Raw genomic sequence first — 27,402 nt, 5'->3', positions numbered from 1 at the left:
ATACTCTGCTTCAATTCCTCCACTTTGCGTGTAGAGAAAACACCGTCTGGGACATTCGAGTTACTCAATGTCACTCAGTAAGTAAGTGACAGAATAAGAATTAGAAATCTAGACTCCTGACTACCCGACCTGTTTTGCTAAGTTAAAAAAAAAAAAAAAAAATCGGTGGCTCTCAAGATTAGAATCTTTGGTTAGGGTTTTTCCAGATCCTATTTTCAAGGCTTTCGGTCTCTGAATTAAAGGTTCTTTTATTTTGGCTATTCTGAATGTTTATTCAAGAAAAAGCTATTAGACAGGGCTCAAACTGGGATTAGCATGCAAAGAAATTTAAATCCTTGGTAGAGTGTATCTCGCAATTCAGAAGTAGGAAAGTTCTCCTGGATCAGAGGTTGGTGCAGTATGCAGACACATTTCCTCTTTTCTTCCCACACTCTCATCTTAAAAATAATACCAGACAGTACTAGACATCAAAGACAGCCAGCTGAGACAGGAGGAAGTGACTGTTCAAACAGGGAGGGATTCAGCAAGGTAAGTCCCTAACAAATAAGCCCTGGTGATAAATGACACAAAGCCATCACCTAATTTATCAATGTCTCCAAAAACATACGGATGTAGCCCACAAACATCACGAAATGTTTTCCTGATAATGTTGGTGATTGATTCAATTTTGTACACAAATCATGCTTGATAAAAACACCTAAAAACTAAAACATGTTCTACTTCCTTTTATTTTTTTAGCTCAAGTGAAGACACCATGGTACAATATACAGAAAATAATGTTTGAATTGCATAGATATGTTTTTTTCATTCCTGGTAAAGAAAGCGTATCAAATAGAAGTGTGAAAGGGGAAAATACGAATTTTATTTATTTTGCGTATTTGTTCAGTATCATAGAGCACCTTGGTTAAGGTCAACATTCAGGAGCTAAAACCTGGAGTCAGTACAGATCTAGTCCTTATTGCCTATGTGACCATGAACAAGCTATTAACCTTACTTCTCCTGAAATACTAATAACAAAAACCAATTAGAGAATTGTCATGATGATTGAAATTGAAAAAAAAAAAAAAGAATCACATATGAAGCACCTAGCACAAAGCAAGCACTTAACAAAAATACATTCCCTTTCGTTCAGGTGCCTTCACTGGGAAAACAATTATCTATATAAAATAATTTAAGAAGTATTTACTCAGGGGCGCCTGGGTGACTCAGTCATTAAGCGTCTGCCTTGAGCTCAGGTCATGATCCCAGGGTCCTGGGATAGAGTCCCTAATCGAGCTCCCTGCTCAGCGGGGAGTCTACTTCCCCCTCTCCCACTCCCCCCTGCTTGTGTTCCCTCTCTCCTTCACTGTCTTTCTCTCTGTCAAATAAATAAATAAAATCTTTAAAAAAGAAGTATTTATTCAGATATCTTAGTCCTCTAAATATCTTGTCAATCATTTAAAATTTTGGTTATGTACACTTTAAAAGATTTCTTGGTCCTTGAAAATACCACCAAGAAGAACAACACTTGGGATTTTAAGAGGAAAAAATTGGAAGGCATTCAGTTTAAGAGTGATGAGATAAAAATGTTGAATTCCTGAATAGGAACAGGGGTTATAAGCAAAGTCAAAGATAAACAATAGACGGGAAGAAAATATTTACAATGCAAGAGTTTATAGTTCTATTTTTTTATTAAGAGCTCCTACTAATTAAAAATATAAATGTCAATGGAAAAATGGTCAGGGACGCCTGGGTGGCTCAGTTGGTTAAGCAGCTGCCTTCAGCTCAGGTCATGATCCCAGCATCCTGGGATGGAGTCCCGCATCGGGCTCCTTGCTCAGCAGGGAGCCTGCTTCTCCCTCTGCCTCTGCCTGCCACTCTGTCTGCCTGTGCTTGTTCTCAATCTCTCTCTCTCTCACTCTCTGACAAATAGATAAACAAAATCTTTAAAAAAAAAATAAAAAGAAAAATGGTCAAAATATTTGAATAGACAACTTACAAAAATTGTCACCAGGCTATAAAAACATGTTCAACTCTATTAATAAGAAACACAAAATAAGACATAGAGGTATTATTTTGGTTATCAGATTAGCAAAATTAAATAAATCAGTAATATCCAGATTAGCAGAATTAAAAGCCAAAGAGAAGGTAATTTTTTGGAGGGAAATATGGTATTACCTATAAAACATTTAGATGCTTATACTCTGACCCAGAAATACAACTCAATATAGAATTATGGACATAATCAATGATAAAATGTACAAAGGCATTGTTTGAAGTTATCCAAATCATTAGAAACAAATACAAATACTTAGGATATTTTCAGCTACAAGTAACAGTAAAAATTTCAAAGCAGCTAAAAGATAAGAAAGTTTTATTAACTCATGTGCTAAAAGATATGAAAGGACACCTTGAATGTTGGTTAATTTATTGGCTCAGGGATCTCATGAAGAACAATGGTTACTACCATCTTTTTCCTGTGCTTGGCATGTAACTTCATCCTCACAATAACTGCACATGTTAACATATGGTTACACCAATTCCTGCTTTATGCCAACACTGAACAAAAGATGAACAGCTCTCTTTTTGTAACCCGTGGAAATGTCTTTCCAAGAAACCTTCTGTTTAGACATCCTCTTATTTCCCTTTGGCCAGAATCATACCATATACCCATTCCTTTTTTTTTTTTTTTTTTTTTTATTTATTTGACAGACAGAGATCACAAGTAGGCAGAGAGGCAGGCAGAGAGAGAGAGGAGGAAGCAGGCTCCCTGCCGAGCAGAGAGCCCAATGTGGGGCTCCATCCCAGGACCCTGGGATCATGACCTGAGCCGAAGGCAGAGGCTTTAACCCACTGAGCCACCCAGGTGCCCCCATATACCCATTCCTAAGCAAATGCCTAGCTAGCAAAGAGAACGGAATTTCCTTATTTGGTTAGAAAGAACAAGGCCTCCTAGCAGTAAGTGGGTGTCCAGACCTACATCTGGGAGCTACTTTAAAGGAACAGGGCAGAGAATGACAGGGAGAAAATCTGTACTTTGGTTGAAAAAACTGGATCTACAGTTTGTTAACTCCACTGAGTAAGATTGAGAGGTGAATGAATCAGAACAGGAAAGATTATGTTGTAGGCCTGAATTTCAAAAGGTTAATGCAATAACACTATAGGTTTCCTTTCATTCAAGTCAGTCTTGTTCAAGTCACCTGGCTCTCTTTGGCCGTTTACCTTCCAAGTGACGTAGGGATCTAGATTTCTTTTAACCTATGGTTCTACTTAATCTCAAATACATTACCTCCAAGGTTTTGCAGAAGTTAAAGAGAGTGTGATGATTGCACAGGGATTTCATAGCCAGCCTTGGAAGTGGGTTACATTATTTCCACTAACACCCCATTGGCCAGAACACACGGTCCTTCCACCAATTGCAAGAGAGGCTGGGGAAGGTAGTTTGTGAGCTCAGAAAAGGAAAATAAAATCCTAGTTTGGTTATATACAGCATTGTCCCCATCAGAGGGGACTTTTTAAAAACATCTTTCACTACTGCAGAAAACAGTATAGCGGTACTTTAAAAAACTAAAAGTAGAACTACCCTACAATTCAGTGATCACATTACTGGGTATTTACCCCCAAAATACAAAAGCATCAATTCAAAGGGATACATGCACCCCTATGTTTATTGCAGCATTATTTAGAAGAGCCAAATTATGGAAGAGGCCAAATGTCCATTGAAAGATGAATGGATAAAGAAGATGTGGGATGTGTGTCTGTGTGTGTGTGTGTGTGTGTGTGTGTGTGTTGAGTGTAGGTGTGTGTGTGAATGTTACCTAGCCATAATAAAAGGAAATCTTGCAACAACACGGATGGAGCTGGAGAGTACAATGCTAAGTGAAATAAGATAGTCAGAGAAAGACAAACTTCATATGATCTCACCAGTATGTGGAATTTAAGAAACAAAACAAATGAGCAAAGGAAATAAGAGAGACAAACCCAGAAACAGACTCTTAACTCTAAAGAACAAACCGATGGTTACCAGAGTGGAGGCGGGTGACGGGGATTACAGAGTACACGTATCATGACTATCATGATGAAAAAAAATAAAATATTTAAGATGGTAAAATTTAAATTTTGCATATTTTACCACCATAGAAATAAAATCTCCCCCCTCCAAAAGATTTTTCTTCTTTCCACATTTGTTCTATCTTGTGGGTTTGTTTGTTTGTTTGTTTTTGCAAATAACTTATTTCTTTATAAATTAAAATAGTTGTATATGCAAAGCAGGGAGAAAGAGTCCCCTGTCATGCCTGATAAGTAATTTTACCTGATTCTGATAATATTTAATTCGATTTTTCTTGTATGAAAATCCTCTTTCTTTCTTTCTTTCTTTCTTTCTTTCTTTCTTTCTTTTTTTCCCCATCATGAGGTCTTTGATAGAGAAGAAAGTGACAGTGGAGCACCTGTAGGTTATGGATTCACCTCAAGGCATCTTAAAGGTCAAGGATTCAAAATCTAGGAGGTAAAGGAAGTCAGGACATTCTAGACAGAAGTTTAAGGAACACACAGAGACATATGGGAGCTGGCCTTACTACTTTTTTCTTTTTTGTTGTAGGCTGCTTGTATTTTTGTTTACTTCTCTTTTTTATTTTACTTCTTACTGTGGCAAAATACACATAACATAAAGTTTACTAGTATAACCATTTTTAAGTGTGCAATTCAGGGTCATTAAGAATATTTACAGGGGCACCTGGGGGGCTCAGTTGGTTGAGTGTGTGTGGCTCTTGATCCCAGCTCAGGTCTTCATCTCAGGGTCACAGTTTCAAGCCCTGCGTTGGGTTCCACACCGAGTGTGAAACCTACTTATAAAATAAATAAATAAGAATATTTGCAGCGTTGTGTAGCCGCTACCACTACTCAGTTACAGAATTTTTCATCATCCTACATGGAAACCCCATATTCATGAAGCAATCATTCCCCATTTCCCTCTTTCCTCAACCTTTCATAACCACGAGACTGTTTTCTGTCTCTACAGATTCTGCCTTTTCTGGATATTTCAAATAAATGCAATCACACAATATGTGGCCTTTTGTGCCTGGCTTCTTAGATGACTTAGCATGAGTCAAGTTATGTGATCATCTGCTAAGTTATCTGAAACCAGTCCTGTTCAGAAAAGAGAGTGAATTTCAGTCTGTGGCTTTCAAAACCATTAATTTTTCTCTACACAAAGAAGTCACAGAGTAGTTGGAAGAGGTAAACACACAAATAAGAATTAGAATAACATATGGTAAATGCAATGATCGATAGATCTTGTTTGGGAGGAATGCAATTATCCCAATCTGAGCAGTCTCAAAGGCATTTCCTGGAGGTGATACCAGATTTTTGTATTAATGGATTAAGAAATGTTAATAAAGCAAAGTGTTCTTAAGGAAAAGAAAGTGAAGTTATGTGAGACCAAAATAAATAAATAAATTAATTAATTAATAATAAATAAATAAAAATATATATTTTATATATATACATATGGAAAACCATGTGAGATTAAAAATATACATATATACACACATGTTTATATTTATATTTATATTTTTATCTCATATGGCTTTTCATATATATATATTGAATATGTTTAGATATCTATATAGATATTTATAGAATATATATAATATATGTATATGTTATATATAAAATATAGAATATATATACACACTGAATATATATATATATATTATATATGTGTGTGTATGTATATGTGTGTGTGTGTGTGTGTATATATATATATATATATATATATATATATATATTTGAAATACTTTAAACAAATTGGCAGTTTAACAGTCCACTAAGTGAATTGTTATTTGGGGGCAAGGCCATGGACCATGCAGGGTCAGATGTAAGGATGGTGACCCAGGAAGAATTTACCATGGCAAACCTCCACCTCATCGCGATGCTCACTGGGGCCTGTCTTTCACTCAAATCAGATCTCATCTCCCTCAAAATCTTCAGTCATTCTTATTAATTCACATACATTTTAATACTTGAGGATTCACTGGCTCATAATCTTCTTTATTCACATTTTATTTCTGGCTGCCACAAGCAGATATTATCTCCTTCAAGGCAGAGGCTCACAGAAGACATGGCATTGAATCCTAATGGAGTGTCACTGTTTCTTACAGGCAAAGTAAAACCAAGCACATAGGAAAGATGGTGAATTCGATATCTTTCTTTTTAATGAAAAAAAAACAAGTAAATAATGTGGTAAGTCTTAGCCTAGGCAAGGAGGAAGATTAGTAACAATACTAAGCAAGCGTGACCAATGTTCCTTTCACAACGTATGTGGCTTCTTGCCTGTGCAACACACCCTTTTACTGCGGTGACTTCAGTCAGCCTACACTTCCTCCATTTCCTATGGTTTTGCTTGTTCCATCCATCGAGGATTTCCCCGTCCTCAGGCCAGAGCATGCAAAGATGAGCCCAGTTGGCTCTGCCACCCAGATCCAGGATTCCTCAAGAACTAAAGGACTGCCTTTCTCAAGGCACCTTTGGGATGATTCAGTATCACTATAATTGCTTTTAGGATTCAAGTTTTGGGGAGGGCGAAGTAAACAGGCTGACTTGGGATTACATGCAACCTCTCTTGACTACTCATATCCGGCTTTATTCAAGCCTATGGAGACCATGTATGGTTACACTCAATGTGAAAGAAATGGTCTCACTAAGGAATCAATTTTCTATCCCTCTGTACCTTTACCACCAACTCTTACAAAAATTAAAAATCACCTCCATCTCAACCTCTCCCATGGACTTAACCCCAAACCATTAATTTCTCTGTTCTGTAGTCAAATTTATGCCTACTGGTTAAAAATAAAAAAGTCATTGCTCTATGTACAGGTTACATTGGGGTCATTTTGCTGTTGTACACATGATGATCCTGAAAGATCCTTTTTTTTTTCAAAGACTTAACAATCATTCCCAGCACGATAGCCGACTTCTTTTAAGCTGACTTTTAAGATAAAGGAAACAAAGAAAGTAAGACCTAGTCTTTCTTCTGAGGAACAAAGAAATGCAGAAGAGCCATATTCTTGGAAAAGTAGGAAAACATGCAGGAAGGAATGTGGAATCTTACCACAAATAATAGATTCAGGTAGCTCAAGGATAATATTTTCTTTTAAAAATATTTATTATACTTGCCTGAAGAACCAAAACCCATTGTTCTTTGGCCAAAACAAATCAGGGGAAGAATGTTGGATTTTGTACAACCCATTTCCCTATGCACATAATACTAGATAATCAAAATAAACATTAAAAAATACCCATCATGTTTTAGGCACCCAGAGAAGGTAATATGTAAAGAACTCTACAGTTGAAAGGGGGAAAACATGTAAAAAAAAAAAAAAAGAAAGAGAAAAAAAGATAGTTGGATTTTATATTATTATAATTAGGGTCTGGAAAAGAAGAGGTTTTGAACAAGTGGTATCTACGTTACTTACAACTACTACAGACAGAAGGTACCATATGTTGGGTACTTGGCAAGTAAGACAACAGGCTTTAGAGATGGGCACAGCCAGGTTTGAATCCAGAACCTTCTATTCACTTTCTCAGTTGCCTTCAGCTAAGTTTCTTAATCTTTCTAAACTTCATTTTCCTATTTGTAAAGTGGAGATAATAATACTTCATAGAAGGAATTTTTTGTTGCCTTGGTTGTTGTATTCAGTTACTGTTGTGGTACCACCTGGTAACTCACAGTGTTTTTATGAGGATTAAATGAGATAATATATACATATATTTGTACACAGAAGGTCAACAAATGTCTGTTATTATGATTATAATATGTTTGCGTGCCATATATCAGATTGAACACCTAAAGATTCCAATCCAATATTGTCTTTCTCAAGTTATTTTTCTTACCATTAACAGGAAGATCGGCTTCTTATTTTCCTTTGTCCCTTCACTACTATCAATACTATAGCTTTCCAACACTTTGCAGCAAAAGACAAACTAATCTAGTTTTGAGACATCAGAAATGGCCTTGGCCTCCATTCTCCAAACATCCTTCTGATCACGCCTCTGAAACACAGAGCAACGAAGAATGGAGGACAGAAAACAGAGCAGCCATGGATAGAAATGATGAAAACAAAAACAAACACAGTTTGTTCGATACAAGGAAGAATGTTCTAACAACCACAGCTGCTAAAATACAGAATGGGCATCAAAAACTTGGTAGATTCTTACAGTGTAAGGGGACTTCAGAGGTTATCTTCAGTAGTCCTCTTGGTTTGAATTCTTTCTATCCCATCATTAAAGAGGTACTTGATCACCTTCTTCAGCACCTCTAGGAGATGCTTAAGTACAAGAAACTCACTTACTCCCCAAGAATGACATCCCACTTTGAGAAAACTTTCCAGGGGTCAGCAAACTTTTTTTTTTTTTTGGTAAAGGGCCAGACACTAAATACTTTCGGCTTTGTGGGCCACCTGTAAGTCTCCATTGTTGCTGCTTCTTCCCTGGTAACCCTAAAAAAAAAAAAAAAAAAAAAAAAAAAATTATTCACTCATAATGTTATGAGTCGAAAGTTTATGTCTCTCCCAAATCTATATGTTGAAACCTTAACCTCCAATGCAATAGTATTGGGTGATGGGATGTGAGGGTGGAGCCCCAGTGAATGGCATTAGTGCCCCCAACTTTTGTAGCAACATGGGCGGGACAGGAAGAGATTATGCTGAGTGAAATAAGTCAAGCAGAGAGAGTCAATTATCATATGGTTTCACTTATTTGGGGAGCATAACAAATAGCATGGAGGACATGGGGAGATAGGAGAAGGGAGTTGGGGGGAATTGGAAGGGGAGGTGAACCATGAGAGACTATGGACTCTGAAAAACAATCTGAGGGGTTTGAAGGGGTGGGGGTGGGATGTCGGGGTACCAGGTGGTGGGTATTATAGAGGGCACAGATTGCATGGAGCACTGGGTGTGGTGCAAAAATAATGAATACTGTTATGCTGAAAATAAAAAATAAATTAAAAAAAAAAGAGAGAGACAGAGAGAAGGCATGAAAAGGTTTGCGTCCTTTTCCCCCCCTCAGCCGTGTGTTGACAAGGAGAAGATATGGCCATCTATAAACCAGGAAGAGGGTCCTTACCAGACAACAAGTCAGTCAGCACCCTCCTCTTGGACTTTCCAGACTCCAGAACTGTGACAAATAAAGGCTTATCGTTTAAGACGTCCCATCTGTGGTTTCTGCTATAGCTGCCCAAAGTGGCTAAGACAGAACCCAAACAAAAACAGGGTGTGGAGGGTCCTCAAAAAATTAAAAGTAGCACTACCATACGACCCAGCAATTCCACCTCCGGGAATGTATCCAAGGGATATATCAACACTAACTCAAAAAGATATCTGCACCCCCACATTCATGGCAGCATTGTTTACAATAGCCAAGACACGGGAACAACTTAAGCTTTTTTCTTTCTTCCTTTTTTAAAGGAAATATTTTTTAAAATTTAAATTCAATTTATTAACATATAGTGTATTATTAGTTTTAGAGGTAGAGGTCAGTGATTCACCTGTCTTATATAATACCCAGTGCTCATTATGTGCCCTCCTCAGTGTCCATTGCCCACTTACCCCCATCCCCTTGTCCCCTTCCCTCTAGCAGCCTTCAGTTTGCTTCCTCTGATTATGAGTCTCCTATGGTTTGTCTCCCTCTGTGATCTTAACCTGTTTTATCCTTCCCTCCCCTCCCTCATGATCAGCTGCTTTGTTTCTTAAATTCCACATTTGAGTGAGATCATATGATAATTGTCCTTCTCTGATTGACTTACCTTGCTTAGCATAATATCCTCTAGTTCCATCCATGTCATTGCAAATGGCAAGACTTTTTTCTTTCTTTCTTTCTTCTTTCTTTCTTTCTTTCTTGATGGCTGAGTAGTATCCCACTGTATATATATAACACATCTTCTTTATCCATTCATCTGTTGATGGATATCTGGGCTCTTTCCATAGTTAGGCTATTGTAGACATGGCTATTATAAAACTGGGGATCAGGTGCCCCTTCAGATTACTACATTTGGATCTTTGGGGTAAGCGTCTAGTAGTGCATTTGCTGGTTGTAGGGTAGCTCTATTTTCAAATTTTTGAGGATTCTCCATATTGTTTTCCAGAATGGTTGTACCAACTTGCATTCCCACCAACAGTATAAGAGGGTTCCCCTTTGTCCGTATCCTTCCCAGCATCTATCATTTCTTGACATTCTAATTTTAGTCATTCTGACCAGTGTGAGGTGGTATCTCATTGTGGTTTTGATTTGTATTTCCCTGATACCAAGTGATGTTGAGAATTTTTTCATGTGTTTATTGGCTATTTGTATGTCTTCTTTGGAGAAATGTTTGTTCATGTCTTCTGCCCATTGCTTGATTGGAGTATTTGCTCTTGGGGTGTTGAATTTGATTTGTTCTTTACAGGTTTTGGATATTAGCTCTTTATCTGATAAAACATTTGTAAATATCTTCTCCCATTCTGTGTTCTGGGTGTCTTCTGGTGTTGCTGTTTCCTTTGCTGTGCTAAGGGAAACAACTTAAGTTTCTATTGATGACTGAATGGATAAAGAAGTTGATATATATACAATGGAATGTTATTCAGTCAGAGAAAAATGAGGACACCCTACCATTTGCAACAATACGGCTAACATTTGAAGGCATTGTGCTACATGAAATAAGTCTGGCAAAGGAAGACAAATACTGTATGATCTCATTTATGTGGAATCTACACACACACAAATACACATATATACATACCAAAACCACAGAAAATGAGATCAGATCTGTGGTTATCAAAGGCAGGAAATAGGGAGGGGAGAATTGAAGGAAGATATTCAAAAGGTACAAACTTCCAGTTATAGGTAAGTACTAGGAATGTAATGTATGCCATGATGATTTTAGTTAGTGCTGCTACATGATATCTAGGAAAAATTGTAAAGAAAGTAGATCTAAGTGTTCTCATCAGGAGGAGATTTTTTTTTTATTGTCTCTATATGAGATTATGGATGTTAACTAAACCTATTGTGGTCATCATTTCACAATATACATATAAGTCAAACCATCATGCTATATACTGTAAACTTATACAGTGATATATGTCAATTATTTCTCAATAAAACTGGAGAAAACCAGGCCATGGGCAAAATCTTACTTGCCATTGTTTGCCAGCTCCTGTTCTAAAATGTGATAATTATTTTTTTAAAGATTTTATTTATTTATTTGACAGATCGAGATTAGGCAGAGAAGTAGGCAGAGAGAGAGGAAGGAAAGCAGGCCTCCTGCTGAGCAGAGAGCCCGATGTGGGACTCGATCTCAGGACCCTGAGATCATGACCTGAGCCGAAGGCAGCAGCTTAACCCACTGAGCCACCCAGGCGCCCCGATAATTATTTTTTTAAAGATTTTATTTGTTTATTTGAGATAGGTGAGAGAGAATGAGAGTGAGCACAAGTCGTGGGTAGGGCAGAGGGAGAGGGAGAAGTAGGCTCCTCACTGAGCAGGAAGCCCAGACTCTCCTCGGTATTAAGCCAAAAATCTACCTCTTCAATGTTTCCATCCCTTAGCTCTTATTCAGTATAAGCAAGTACAATGGATTCTATCCTTGAACTTCTACTTAACTTATTCTATCAACTCTACGGGATATGTACTATGATTATCCCACTTTACAGACAAGGAAGTGGAGACTTAATAACTTGCTCTAAGTTACCTAACCTCATTGCAGGGGGGATCCAGGATACAAAAACCTAGAGCTTCAAGAAATTCTTTCCACCCTGAGGTCTTACCTCAGCCCCCTAGGGAAACGGAAAGACACCAGAGTCTTCTTTTGGCAGTTCTTGAAATAGCTGTCAAATTCACAAAATACTCTCCTTTTCATGGTAAATATCTGATTCCTGCTGCTTAAATAATATGGTTTTAAATCTCACCATGCTGTTCATTTTCCTTTAAGTAAGGTCTTTTTCAAGTTTGCTCCCCACTTAATAGCTTTAACCAAAATTGATCTTTTCTCTTCTTATTTATCAATATAATTTTTCTCTATACCTAGTATGTAGAATATGGATTTATGAATATAGACATTTGGGCAAAGGATTATAATAATTATTCAACTCTCTCTGCCTGTCATTTTTACCCTTCCTTTCTACCTTCCTTCTTTTCCTTCTTTCTTTCTTTCTTCCTTTCTTCCTTTCTTTCTTCTTTCATTTTCTTTCTTTCTTTCTTTCTTCCTTTTTCTGTAGGCTCCATGCCCAGCATGGAGCCCAGTGTGGAGCTTGAACTTCTTGCCCTTGAGATTGAGATATGAGCTGAGATCAAGAGTCAGATGCTTAACCAACTGAGCCACCCAGGCACCCCATCTGCCTGTCTTTTTCATGTGCAAGGCACATATAGTCAAAATTTTATTTTGTTCAGTTTTAATTTTCATGAATTCTGCCTGTGTAAGTTTTCTCTCCTCCAAGTTCATGTAAATTCTTTTAGATGCTCAATGGAAAAAGCAAAATCATACTTTAATTACTGAAGATTACTCAAAATTGGATAAAAGATCCTCAAATCACAACCATTTTCAGACAGCAAATAACTGAAGAAGGCTATAGCCAAGCATGGTTGGTAATCTCTGAGATGGCCTTCAACTGATCCCCACCTCTTGGCATAATGGCAACTCATGCCTTTGTGTATATAACACCCTCCCTGGCCATGGGCTGGACCTAATGACTGCTTCTAATAACTAGAACACAGCACAAATGATGGGATGTCACTTCCAAGATACGTTACACAAAGACTGACCTCCATTTTGACAGACCTCTGTTTCTCTCTCCCTACTCCCTCTCTGAGTCCCCATTTGCTCTCTCCCAGGCTTTCCATGATGGAGCCAGCTATCATGACGTGAACTTCCCTGTGAGAAGCCCACATAGCAAACAACTGAGGCCCTCAGTCTGACAGCCTCGAGGGAACTGAATCTGGCCAACAGCCATGTGAGTGAGCTTGGAAATGGATCCTTCCCCAATCAAGTGTTGACATGACTACAGTCCCGAATGCTTCGATTACAGCCCACAAGGAAACCTGGGCTCAAGTTTAAGCTGTGTCTTGATTCCTGATCCCCAGAAACTATAAGATAATAAATGATTACTAGTTTAAGCTGCTATGTTTCAAAGTCATAAGCTACAACATAACAGATAACTAATATAATAAGTATTTGGTCTTATCAAAAGTAATGAGACTGATTAATGGGTCAGGAGTTTCCTTTTGGGATGATGAAAATGTTCTGGAACTAGATGGTGGTAATGGGGAGACTACGTTGTGAATGTACTAAATGCCACTGAATTGTAAACTTCAAAGTAGTTGATTTTGTGTTCTGTGAATTTTCCCTCCACATTCTCTTTAAAAAGGAAGTAGTACAAGACAAAGAAACTAGGAGGAAAATGGGAAGATAAAAGGAAAACGAAAAGTTTATGTAAGGACACCCACAAAGACTGAAAGCGATGATCAAAATTTGGCAGCACGTTACTCCGTGTGATGAATCTGTGGAGACAAATGGGGAAACCCCACGGCTCAGGTGAGGTCAGAGGACGCAAGGGAGCTGAAATTTACAAAGCAGCAGCCAATGATAAAAAAGGTTTTACTGTGAAAGAAGAAAATAGGATGAGGGGTATGAAGGTGCTGTTCTCTTAATAAATAATTCTAGGATGATTTATCCCTTCAGACTACATAAATGTATAATTTATTTCAAAAGTAAACTTCAAACAGTCAAAAAAAGAAAGTAGTAGAAAAGATTTTAATTTTAAAACTCGAGCAAACTTTTTGTGCCTGTAAGGAGAGAATGAAGGGTAGCTACATTTGAACTTGTTTTTTTTTTTTTTCCCTCAAGTACCCAAAGTCATCAAGTTAACTCTGTAGTCAGCGTCCAACTCACAAACAGAAACTAGAACTTTTTTTCATAATGAGGTAAGTTGTTACTTCCATTCACTGCGGGCAGAATTGTTTAAATTATTTTGCTGTTAGGAAAATACTCCTTCGTCACAGCGTGTTTGTAGACCGCATGGTCTCCGAGACTTAAGTGTTTGCTTTTGGGAAATATATAAGCAGGGGTATCCTGAGGGGCTCCCCACGCCGGCCCTTCCTCTTGCTGCTTTTCTAGTTCAGTGATTCTTAACTCTGTTGTAGAATCAGGATCTCACAATCAGAAATTCTGATTTGGCAGGGTTGGAACATGGCCCGGGCATTGGGAAGAAATAGGGCATTTTTTTCTAAACACAACAGAGAAATAAGACACATCTGTGTTCCAGACTAGAAGTTATCGGACTTTGGGAAATACAGCTCTGAGAAAGACTCTCTTCCAATACGTCCTGGAAATCCATCCTGGAAATGTGAGATTGATGAAAAGCACTAGGGCCAAATCAATGTCTGTGAGTAAAAGGGGATGTGGGAGGAGGAGGAGGATGTTTTCAACTGCAGGTTGCACGAAAGAGGCATAGTGCTGAGAATAGGACAACACGGCTAGGCAGTTTGGTGTGTCCGAGTAGGGACTTTCCAGTGAAAGAGGTAATTTATGGTACTTTCTCCTTAGAGTGTCCACACTCTATGTGCACAGAAATATTTAGTTCATAACAAGTCCTACTTACGCCTCCACCCAAAATCCCCCATAATAGTTCCTGGTGAGTGATTCACAAAGTGATCATCTCACGTTTAGAGACAAACCACTGGTAAAAATGATCTGTGCCCCCAAAGGGCATACATTAAAGTTCTAACATGTAGTACCTCAGAGGTAACTGATTTGGAGACAGGTTCTTTATGGAATGAATCAAGTAGAAGTGAGGTCATATTAGGGTAGGCTGTCCAGTATGACTGGCTGGCCTTATTGTAAGGGGGAATTTAGACACAGAGATAAACACAAGGGACAATGAAGATGATGACAAAGAACAGGGCTAGGTAGCAGTCGCGCAGAGAAGCCAGGAACAGATCTCTCCCTCATCGTCCTCAAAGGGAGCCAATCGTGCCATTCCCTTGAGTTTGAATTTCTAGACTCCAGAATTGTGAGGAAAAAAATATATTTTGGTTGTGTAAGCTACCCAGTTTGTGATACTTTGTTACATCAGCCCTAGAAAACTAATACAGAGGATGGTGGCCTTTCCTTTATGGTGAGAGGGCTTTTATTCAGAACTACAATTCCTGTTTCTTTGAGGCGGGGCAGGAAATATCAGATCACCCCTACCATGAGCCAAATGATTTATTCCAATGTAATAATAATAATAATAATAAAAAGTCATGCTGCTCCCCCAAAGAATTCAATATTTAATCCCAAAATGTGTAATTACCATATAATGGGAAATATATATTTGGCCTTTGTCCCTAGTTCCTGGCAATTGATCCTAAAACTCTTGGAATTTCCTGAGTGACATGAGTGCTTTTTGGTATTCATAATGAGCATCTTTCAACCATACCGGAGTTTATGTTAATTAGGAGACTCTCCACGGCCCCTAGACAGCATCAGGATGGGGCTGCTTTTGAAAAAGAACGAGGCGTGACTAGAGGGTCGGGACGCTCAGCCCCACTCCCTGACCTCCAGGGACACAGGAGGAGCTAGAGATTGAGTTCAATCACCAGTGGCCAGTGACCTCCATAAAAACTCCCAAACAATGGAAACAGTGGACTCTGTAGCTGAGCTAGACAGCATCTAGCTCAGCCAGTACATGAACGTGCCGGGAGAGTGGCTTGCCTGGGAAGGGTATGGAAGATGTGTGTCGCTTCCTCCGCATCTCACCCTGTGTAGCTCTTCCCTTTGGCTCTTCCTAACCTGTGTCCTTTAAAATAAACCCATAATAGTATGAAAAGTGCCTTCCTGGATTCTGTGAGACGTTCTAGGGAATGAACAAACCGAAGGAGAAAGTTGCCGGGACCCCTGATTTTGTACAGGTGAGACACAAGTGTGGGTAACCTGCTACCTGACACTTGCAACTGAGTTGGAAAAGGGAACAGTTTGGGACTGAACCTTTAAAACGGCAGAGTCGGGTGTTAATTCCAAAGAGTCACCAGCAGGATCAAATGGGACTGTCAGGAATTCAGCTGACGTTTGGAGGCCTGGAAAACTGTAGAGTCACAAACATCTCTATCCTACAAGGCATCTATGTCCCGTTTGCAAAGGCATAGGAATTCAGCTGACGTTTGGAGGCCTGGAAAACTGTAGAGTCACAAACATCTCTATCCTACAAGGCATCTATGTCCCGTTTGCAAAGGCATATAGGAAGATGATGGCCAAACTGTTGCTCATTCATTCACTTACCCTTTAAGGGACACTTACCACTTCAGAGCCTCTCGTTGTCCCTATAACTCACTGGGATGGCAAGGAGGGGACAGCGGGCTTCTTAGGAATCGCAGCCACTGATTCCTGAAGAGTCCGCCGGGAGCCTGTGCTCCAACTTCAGCTTCCAGTTTGCTCTAAAGCCTCCTTGAAGCCAGCTCTCCTGAGCAGCCTCTGCCTGGGCGGCCGCTGAGCACAGACAGGAAGAGTGGGAGAGCGTGGGTGAGGTCAGGAAGGAAACCAACCTGGCTTCAGCCCCCATCAGCTCTTCCTTTCTTCTCGCTCCTACACTGGTGCTTCAGGGCCTTTTTTTCTCACTTTGGACAAGAAATAAAGGTAGCATGAAGTGCAAATTACTGGTTGGCAGCCACTGCAGTTTTTGTCACTGACAATTCTCGGTCCCCAGCCACTTAGATTTCCCTGGGCCAAGTCAATTTCCTCCCTCCTCTTCCGTCTGCTTCTCCTACAGGAGCACCCCACCCCCGACCCCCACGCAGCCCCAGAAACACAAATGCAGGCCCTCTGCCCTTCCTGATTCTCACTGTTTTCTTCTTTGACCTACTGGACTGGGACATTTGTAAGTTACTTTGCTGCTTTTCTTCCAACTTTCCCCCGTGGTTGGCGCAGGTGGAGAACCATACCGACTGGGCTTAGGTTTGAGGGTAGGTATGGATTCAAACTCTCCCGTGCTCATTACCTGTGTGCCTTATTTAAGTTACTGAAAGCCTCTGAAATGGGTTCCCTTCTGTAAAGTGCAGATTTGCAGCCAGCGAACTGATAGGTAGGCAGGTTTCATTTGATTGTCAGCTACGTTGCAGATGGTCGCTTAATACAATTACAGAAAACCATCAAGGTCATATAACTTTTGGAGAACCTAAGCAAACCTGAGAATCGACACTATGCTAAAAATGCAATATTTTTATCTGCACAATAAGTTAATGTATTGTAGTTTAGAAACTTCATTAGATCTGAATGGAGTAAGGTCTACAGGCGAGAAGGGGTACCTTAGAATTGCCTATTAAGCCCTCCTCACTCCCAGCGTTCGGATGGTTGTGTTTGAGCACAGTGGCTACATGCCCAGACGTCTACAAAGAAATTCTCCTTTGTCCCTCCTTAGGAAGTTTCCTTTGTAAACTTTGACATGCAAAGTATTTTATAGGTTTATATGCCAAAAATCAAGTATTATGTACTCTATGTGTCCTAAAAAAATTTTTGGAGTAATTCTGACTGTAATCGATTTACCTGATACAATGACTTAGAATTCCATTTTTTAGTGAATGTTTATCCTATTATTTTAACATAACACAAGCAAGTGAAGTATATTCTAGCTTTTCAGTATTTCATGTTTTTTTTAAATAGTCACAGTAATATATTCTTATTATGTGTAAAAACACTATAAAAGAACAGATAAGCAAATCGCAGGCTGCCGCCACTCTCAGCAACCCCTGCTCACCTACCATACACGCGCATGTGCACGGGCACACACACACACACGCACACACAGCTTGACATGTATCCTTTCAAACCATTCTCTGCATCAAATTTATACATGCATATACACACATTCATAGGATTTGCATTGTTGTTATTGTTTTAAACAAAATATAATTATAGTATACACATTACTGGGCAACGTGGACTTTTTACACTTAACTTGTATGGATTAGAAATGTCCAAGACTAGTAGTTATAGTTCTAACTTGATCTGTCTTCTAGATTTTATGCAAATATTCACATACACTGAATATTTTGTACACACAGGTTCATTCAAACATTGTAAGAAACTTTTTGTTGTCTTTTTCTCCTAATTTTATTTTTTTATTTCTCCATAAATAAAAAAATAAAAATAATAATTCTTATTTCCCCTATCTTCATATTCAATCTACTAATCATAACTGTAAGGTTTTTACCATATGACTTCGGGTTTCTAAGAATGTCCTATCTACATCCTTTGTTCACAATTCTGAACAATGTTTTCATGTTGGTTTGAGACCTATATATTCTTTGTATTCTGTAGATTTTCAAATTTTCTGCATTTGTGTTACAAATACATTTTGCAAATTTATGATCTGTTATCCATTGACTTTGGTTTTTTCTGCCATATATATGTATAAATATGTCTGTCTTTCTGTCTTTCTTTCTTTCTTTCTTTCTTTCTTTCTTTCTTTCTTTCTTTCTCTTTCTCTTTCTCTTTCCAGAGCACGAGAGCACACCCATGAGTGGGCGGGGGAGGTGGACAGTAGGGGCAGAGGAGGGTAGAGAGAATCTTAAGGGGCTTGATCTCATGATCCTCAGATTGTGAATGACCTGAACTGAAATTGAAAGTTGGATGTTTAACCAACCAAACCACCCAGGTCCCCCAACTTTCTGGATTTCTTGTCCTGGTTTAAAAGTTCTCTCTCATCCATAGGTAGTAAATCTAACGTCCTAGATTTTCTTTCTTTTTTTTTTTTTGTCCTAGATTTTCTTCAAAGATTCATATTCATTTCTTTTTAAAAATTTTTATATTTAAGTCTTTAATCCAACTGGAATTTATTTTCATATATGGTACAAGATGGGGCTCCTACTTCATTTTCTTCCAGATGAACTAAAATGTCAACTGTGCTTAAATAAACTATCTTTTTTCCTAATGAAATAAAGTGCCAAGTATATTATATATTCGAAATTCATACATGTTAGAGCTTATTTCTTGATTCCCTATTCTGTTCCACTTAAATGCCAGAATTCAGTAGCACCTTCTAATGTCTGTCAAGACAATATCCTTACCATGATATTTCCTTTCTACACATATCATGGTTATTTTTGCTATTCAGTCTTTCATAAAAATATCCTTTATGAAATCCTCCAGAATTCTTCTTACAATTATAATTGAAATTGATTTTTGTTTATTAAAGTTATCAAGTAAAAATATAGCATGTCTTTCTAATTACATGGATATCCCTTTATGCCTTTCAATAAGAACTTAATTTTTTCTCTAAGTTTACTATTAAATTTTCCTGTTAAATTCTGATGTTTTTCTTCTTAAATTCATTCCTAAGTATTTTATTATTTTTGCCATCAATATGAATGAAATACTTTCTAGCTTTTGTTTCTGGCTACCATTATTATAGAGGAAATCCACTGCTTTTTATATCTTTATCTTATATAATCTCTATCTTATATTAATATATAACATAATATATCTCTTTCTTATATAAGTGATTTCCTTTGACCTGATTTTCCTATTAACTCTTATAAATGTTCTATATATAATGTACTTGTTGATTTTTCTACTTAGAGTTTTTCACCAGTAAAAACAAACATGTTTAAAACTTCTTTTCCAAAATTCTTGCTTTTGTTTTAATTGAAATGGTTTTCATATTTGACCATTTAGGATATTTATAATTACTTGGGGTGCTGAGCATAAACAATTATTTCATATTCCCTAAGCTATTTTTACCATTTACCATTATCTGTGTTTTAAAAAATCATTATTAATAACTCAGGGTGACAGGGTGGCTCAGTCGGTTAAGCATCCATCTCTTGGCTTCACCTCAGGTCATGATCTCATGGGTTGTGGGATCAAACCCCACGAAGGGTTCAGAGCTCATTAGGGGAGTCTGAAGATTTTCTCCCTTTGTCCCTCTCCCTACATTCTCTCTCTCAAAAAGAAAAAAAAAATCAATATTGATAACCTTCAACAATTAAATATGAATAAAGACTGTCTACTTTGCCACATACATATGAGATTATATGTTAAAATGAAAATAATTATATAATAATTTATTAGCAATCAGGAACCAAAACAGTCACACACTCTATTTCTAAACTCCACGAAACCTAGCATCTCTTCAACTTGTAGGAACTCCAAAGAAAACTTTGCTTGGGAAGTTTACCCCTTCACAAATAAAACAAATATTCTGATGGTGAGATCCGCTGATCTTCTGGTCAGATGAGGCAGAAAACAGAGGCTTGGATGGGATTACAGATGTAGAGGGCTGCTACAGCTAGGTAAAGAACCAAGGCTCTGGCCAACAGCTATGTGAATGAACCATCTGAAACTGGATCCTCTGGCCCCATTCAAGCCTTTGGTTCACTGGCTCCTGACACTACCCTGGCATCATGAGAGACCCTGAGGCTTAACCATCCCACTAAGTTTCTCCAAAATTCCAGACCCACATGAGCGAGGAGATAATATCCATTGTTTTAGGCCACCAAGTTTGGAGTTGTAAATCACTAACACAACATATACGATGTACTTTTTTTTATATGTCCCATCTTACTTTATGTTAATTTTAATTTGACATTTTTCTTTTTATATTTGTAGCTTGTTTGCAAGTAGCACTGCTTATTAATTTGGGACCTGTACTCTACTTTCCTCATGTACTAATGGTTCCCTTCTTTATCCTGGCAGTTACAACCAAGCCCATTATTTCTCTGTTAATATTAATTTTAGCTTCCAAAACCCTTAACAAGTGAACTATTCTTCTACTACTGCCCTCCATCTCCCAGGCACCTCGTAGGATAAGACTTGAGAGTCCCCATTCTTCCTATCCCCACTCACAGAGTTAATGTCTACCCTGCCACTCCTCAAGCACCTCATTCTCATCTCTGTTGGGATTTATTTCTTGTCATTTATGCTCCACTCTCTAGAATTTTCCTCCTATAGGATAATCAGATGATGCTTGCTTTCATATCTACAAATATCTTTGTTTCGTTATGCTAGTAGAATGGCATTTTGGCCGCTTATAGGACCCATGATTGCACTTCAAAGTAGTCTGTCATGTCATTCTATACTCGGCAACTCATTCTGCAAATGAGATGCCCAAAGCCAACCTGAATTTTTAAATTAACCTTAAAAATAACTTGTTCTTTCTACCTGGAAACCTCTACATTTTTTTCTTTGTCCTTGGACTTAGGGAATTTTATCAGGATCCACTCCAGCGTGCATCAGTGTCTTAGGTTTTCCTTCAGTGTAGGAAATTTTTCTTCTATTATTTCTTTAATTATTACCTTTATTCCAAGTCTTCTTGCTCTTCCTTCTGGAACTATTATTATTTGCATGTTAGGTCTCCTGTAACCCTAATTCTCATCTCTCCCTCTTGATGTCAATCTCTTTTCAGTTTGACAAGATAGTCTCTGAAGGTTTCCCCACGTATCTTCCCAGCCTCCAATTTGAATCTCAGTAAGGAGTGCTTTTTCCTTCAATTTATCTGCCGATATTTTACATAAGAAATAATGTGACTTAGTTCCCCAAGTCGTTTCTGTGCTATAATAAATCTCCTTGCCTGCTCTTGTTTTATTCGAGTCCACTTTGTCCACCAGCTCTTGCATGAGCAGGAGCTGCTTCTCCTGATGTGCTTGTTCTTCTCTCTCTGGGCATCGGGAATGTTCCAATGTATAGTGTTTTTTTGTCTGCTTCTTTGGGACCAGCTGCTGGACCCCAGGTAGCATTTGGTGGCTTCTGTTCCCCTAAGACTACACATGGATGTAGCAAGCAGATTTTCTGACTCCTGTCTAACCACCTAAGGAAGACTGCCTGCCCCTTGGTGTCCTCAAGCTTTCCTGTCTCAGAGGAGCAGTGGGCTCAGCTCATTTGCTCAGTTTTTCCTCAGATGGTCATAAATAACCCATGACCAACACTGACCCATCTCAGCATCTGGGCCTGGTTTAAATCTTCACCCCAGGGCTCATCTGTCCTGGTCCCCAGCTCTCGCAATATCCAATGCATGGCAAGCCCGGCAAAATCCTCTTATTCCCATCCTCCAGGCCCTGGCTCCCTTCTAGCCCCAACATCCATTTGGCTCATGGGGAAGAGGAATTTGGGGATTCAGCAGGATGAATTAATTTAGCTGTCAGGTTTTCAAAATTCCTTCCTGTCTTTAAAACTTACTCCTTAACAAAGATGCGATGCTGATCTGTGTCTTACATGGTATTAGACAACATCCCAACCCCCAAGTACCTATTTACAGCCTCTTTTTTTGCATGCAAGTGAGCATTACTGTATGTTGTCTATAATTAGGATATTTCTGATATAAGCCATATTGCAAGGACAGATGATAGCTGTTGCTGATATATGGGAAGATCAATAAAAGCATTTTGCTTTTCCTGGTCTCAGTTTTGAATCAAATGGAAAATAAAACAAAAGAGTAAGACAGATGGAGATACCAATAGCACCTTAATTATTGATTTAAGAACATGCCTTACACATTCTGGTAGCTAGTTTCTAAAAAGATACCTCCCCACACACCTCTCTGAACCTCTGCCTGGTATGGACATCCCTGTTTTGTCATCTTTCACCTATTAAATCTTGGTTGGCCCTGTGACTCAGTTATCATCAATGGAATATATCACTTTCAAGGCTCGGTCAGAAGAAGCCTCCAGCTTCCACTTTGGTCACCTGGAATGCTCATTCTGGGAAAACCCAGCCACAGTATAAGAAGTTCAACTACTCTGAGACTACCATAATGTAAGGAAGTCCACACTAACCTTGTAGAGTGCCCATATGGAGAGGTAGAAGCACCCAGCTAGCCCTAATTGTTTTAGCCAGCCTTGTGCAGGCAAAGAAATGGTAGTGAAAACCTTGGACATTCTGGCCTTGGTAGATGCGATGTGGAGAAAAACTGAGAAATCCAGCTGATGGCTAGAATCAAGGCCCATCATATATGACTCCAGTCAAACCAGCTGAGCCAAATCTAGCTATGTGAGCCAACCTAATTCCAGCTCTAGTCATTGCAGGGCAGATACAGGTCTTAGTGGCTATATTCTGCCCAAATTTCTGATCCACAGAATTATGAACTTAATAATAAAATAATTGCTGTTTAATACCACTAAATTTTAGAATAGTTGGCCAGATAGTGCTAGGTGACTGGGAGGGGTGTGTAGTCACAATGGGCATCCTGCTACCTGGTCTGTCACAGGCCACACTGGATAATCACAGTCTCTCCAAGCAGGGCTGCCCCAGTATGATGACGGGTACAGAGGAGCCTACTAAAACACATGTCTTCTGAAGGCAGACTGCCTTCTAGGATAATGAGGAAGAAAGGAAGGAAAGAAGGGGCTGAGATACTCCTACCCTGTCCCCCTCCCAAACTCACCAGGCGGAGAACTCATTCCACTTCTGAGGGAGACAGACAGGAAATGAGGGAGACTAAGATACCAGGAATTTTTAGTAAAACTACTCTTCTCATGGAAAGGAATGGGTAGAGAAGAAATATTCCCCCATCAAGGGTCCCTGGTACCACAAAGGAAAAGGATTCTGCCCCAGCAAGACACATCCAGCAAATGTGAGGAGGAGTGGTGGTTCTGAGTAATATGGTACGTGCCACAGGCCCCATACTTGGATATACGCGCTTCAAGAAAAAGAGCTCATTACAAGTTGAAAAAGCTGCCTGCAGAATTGTGTAATTATACTCGTTCGCTAGGGCTGCCGTAACAAAATACCACAGACTGGATGTGGTAAGCAACAGAAATTTAAACAACAGAAATTTATTTTCTCGTAGTCCTGGAGCGTGGAAGTCCATGGTTGAGGAATCGTCAGGTTTGGTTTCTCGAGCCCTCTCCTTGGCTTGCGGATGGCTTCCTTTTCATGGAGTCCTCCCGTGGCCATTTTGTTCTGTGTGCTCAAGTCTCCACATGCCCTAATCTTGCCTTCTTATAGGGGCATCAGTCAGGTTGGCTTAGGGCCCACTCTAGTGGCCTCATTTAATTTAGTCACCTCTGTAAAGACTGTCTCCAAGTAGGGACCAAAAGATGCACTTATTTACCATCAGAACCTTGTTTGTCCATCTTGGATGAAATCTCCAGCAAACTGATTGCTCTTGTGCCTTTTTCTTATGTCTTGGTTCCCAGGACACCTGATAGCAAAGAAGTGGGAGCTGGGGCGAGTAGAAGATTTGGGTCTCCATTTACTTCTAATTACCAAAGGCTACCATTGACCGAACTGACAAATGTGAAACGCCAAAATGGATCTCTCACAAATGCGCCCAGCTCAGGGGGTAATTCAGCTGTATTGCCCCTTAGTGAGGTATAGATACAAGGATTTACTCCCCAACCCCTCTTTCCCCTGCCCCTCTCTTCACTGTGGTGGCTCCTTGGCATCATGAAGCTCTAGCAAGATACTCCTCAGCTAGCCTGGCCCCATTCCCTTGCCTACTTCCCCTCCCTGCTTTGGCATATTTTAATCTAGGGAGAAGCCCTTTCTCTTTCCAAGTTTCTTTCTTTCTTTTCTTTTTTTTTTTTTTTTTTTTAAAAGATTTTATTTATTTATTTGACAGACAGAGGTCACAAGTAGGCAGAGAGACAGGCAGAGAGAGGGAGGAAGCTGGCTCCCTGCTGAGCAGAGAGCCGGATGTGGGGCTCGATCCCAGGACCCTGAGATCATGACCTGAGCTGAAGGCAGAGGCTTAACCCACTGAGCCACCCAGGTGCCCCTCTGTTTCCAAGTTTCTTAAGAGGCACTTTCTCTCTCCTCTTCTTATCCCACTCATTCTCTTTCGTTTGTCTTTTTTTTTTTTTCCCCCCACTTCTGACCCAAAGTCAGAGTCATTAGCAACTGAAGAATCTGGGTTCCTTTTTTTCCTTGAAGGCAGAAAGAGCTTCAAGTTTAAGCTTTCCCTGAAAGCGGCTTCTGATGCAGCCAAGGAGGGAAACAAAATAAAAATAAAAAGCAAAAGTCAGGTCTCCATATCGAAATATTCTGACATTCAGGTGCAGCCCCAGAGTTAAATATGTACAACATAACACCATAGGCGGCTAGGAGAGATTCCTCAAACATGGGCAGAATTTCTTACTTCACAAGCAGCTGTAACTGTCATATTTCATACTTGTGGTGGCTAGGTGACAGGAGTGATTAAGCACATCAGAGTGGGTGTAACTATTAGCCTGGTGAGGTGAACCGACCCTCTGGCCTGACCGCCAGCAAGTCAACCCAGCTCAGCGAAGGAAGCGGGGCACTTACTCGGGAGGGTGGTGGCATGCGACAGGATTACAGATGCTGCAAAGCGAGAAGGACCCTATTTCCAGAACTGAGAAGGCACCTAGAGGGTGCAATCAGTGGGGCGGCAGGGAAGCGGAGTTTATCCAGTACACGGAACTGATGTGGGCCTACAGGTGAGATGGGCAGGATGGGCAGAGAGACGCCACTGAGCCCAGCTGGGAGACACATGGCTGATTTCCCTGGAGCCGTGGGGCGCATACACACCGAGGCAAGATTAACATTAGCAAACCCATTCATGTCTACGTCTTTTTGCTTGTTTCTGCAATGAACGGAATGCTTGTATCTCCCCCCACAATTCATATTCGTTTCAGTCCCAACCCGCAAGGTGACGGTATGAAGACGCAGAGCCTTGGGGGGGTGACGAAGTCACGAGAGTGGCCATGCTGTGTCTGTCCCAGCAGCCCGAAATGACTCCGGCAAGAACTGGTGGCGAGAGTCGGGCACTGGTCTGTCAAATGCCCGAAAATGCGGAAGCAGCTTTGAAGTAGTTAAAGAAGAGGGACTGGGAGAGGTTCGAGATGGCCCTGCGGGGCCCAGGAAGGGAGAGTCTGGCGAGCACTGGGAGAGGTCTCAGAGGGAATCGAGGAAACTGTTACTAGAAACTGGAGGAAAGCTGTTCCTGGAGATCAAGCAGCAAAGCTCCCCTCCCCACCCACAACCCCGACCGGGGTTGGTACCCTGGTGTCTCCAGGAAGGCAGAACTTCCTCAAGGAAAGCAGGTGAGCAAGGAAATTGGGTATTTGGCAGAGGCTATCAGCGAACCGTTGAAGGGGCAGCCTGGTTCCTCCTGCCGGCTTTTAGTGAAATGGGAGGGGACAGGGATGGAAAGATGGCATTGTTGATCAGGAGGGAAGTGAAACTTGAAGGCAGGGAATATTCTCAACCTGTCCCGGCTGTGAAGAATGAGAAGTCCTGTCTGAGAGGTGACTTTCAGGGCGTAGCCAAACGACCATCTGATAAGGAGATGAGTCAGCCTTCTCGACAGAAGCCAAGGGCTATGGTTCAAGACAATGGAAGAATGGCCCCCTCCCCTCTTCCTCAAGGTGATCCAGGCACCGTCAGAACAACTCAAGGGACGCAACACCTGTGCCTGGGCTGCCTTGGTGCACCTTGCCCTGCGTAGGTGTCCCTCACAACTCAGGCTCTGCTTCCCACACTCCAGTGCCCAGCTCCAGGGCCACCCAGGCCCAGGTGTGGCTCTCCTGGCTCCAGGGAGGCAGGGGCTGTGGCAGCCACCCCTCTGGAGGCATCCCACGCTCTGTCTGCGGGTGTGCATGATGTAGGAGCCTGGGGACTTGGTGAACTCTATCCAGATTTGGAAGGATGGGGCTCCTTGGAGCCGCCGGCATGGCACCCAGGCAGAAAACATCTCTGAGACCCCAGAAAAGTAGAGCCAGCGAGGGGGAGCCACAAGCACAGGACAGTACCTGTGAGAGCTGCGGCTGCTTAGTCCTGGCGAGGCCATGGGGATGGGCCCTCCCAAAGCTGCTTGGCCTAGAGGGAAGAACATCTAGTCTGAGGTTATTTTTGAACCTTAAGGTTTTGGATTGACTAGGAATCTGTCACTCATTTCTTCTTTTCTATTTCGACCTCTTGGAAGGGGAATGTGTGCCCTGTGCCTGTCCCACCAACTAGTTTGGAAACACCCCACTTGATTTCATAGCCTCACAGATAGAGGGAAATTTGCATCAGGGTGACTCATACCTGGAGTCTTACCCTTCTCCGATTTAGAGGACCCTGAGATGAGACCTTAAACCTTAGACTTTAGAGATGATGCTGGAAGGCGATTTAGAGACTCCTGAATGTATTCTGCATGTGACAAGAACAGGAATTTGGGAGGGCCAGCGGTAAAATGCAACAGACTGAATATTTTTTTTTCCATTTTTTAAAAGATTTTGTTTATTTATTTGACAGACAGAGATCACAGTAGGCAGAGTGGCAGGCAGAGAGAGAGAGGGAGAGAGCCCAATGTGGGGCTCCATCCCAGGACCCTGAGATCATGACCCAAGCCAAAGGCAGAGGCTTTAACCCACTGAGCCACCCAGGTACCCCTAGACTGAATATTTATGCCCCCCCCCATCCCTATGGCATAAGGAGGAAGGGCCTGTGGGAGATGAGAGGGTCATGAGGGTGAGTCCTTATAA

The 27,402-nt window shown here is 40.4% G+C and overlaps 1 pseudogene; it reads left to right on the top strand.

Annotated features, from left to right (window-relative positions):
- Positions 1-24,224: 24,224 nt before the first annotated feature.
- Positions 24,225-27,111, top strand: LOC116574971 (annotated as a pseudogene).
- The last annotated feature ends 291 nt before the right edge of the window (positions 27,112-27,402 follow it).

The sequence above is a fragment of the Mustela erminea genome, chromosome 16, assembly GCF_009829155.1.
Source record: "Mustela erminea isolate mMusErm1 chromosome 16, mMusErm1.Pri, whole genome shotgun sequence".
In the NCBI taxonomy this organism is placed as follows: domain Eukaryota; kingdom Metazoa; phylum Chordata; class Mammalia; order Carnivora; family Mustelidae; genus Mustela; species Mustela erminea.
The sequence above is the reverse complement of the archived record's forward strand: the minus strand, read 5'-3'. Positions and strand labels throughout refer to the sequence as shown.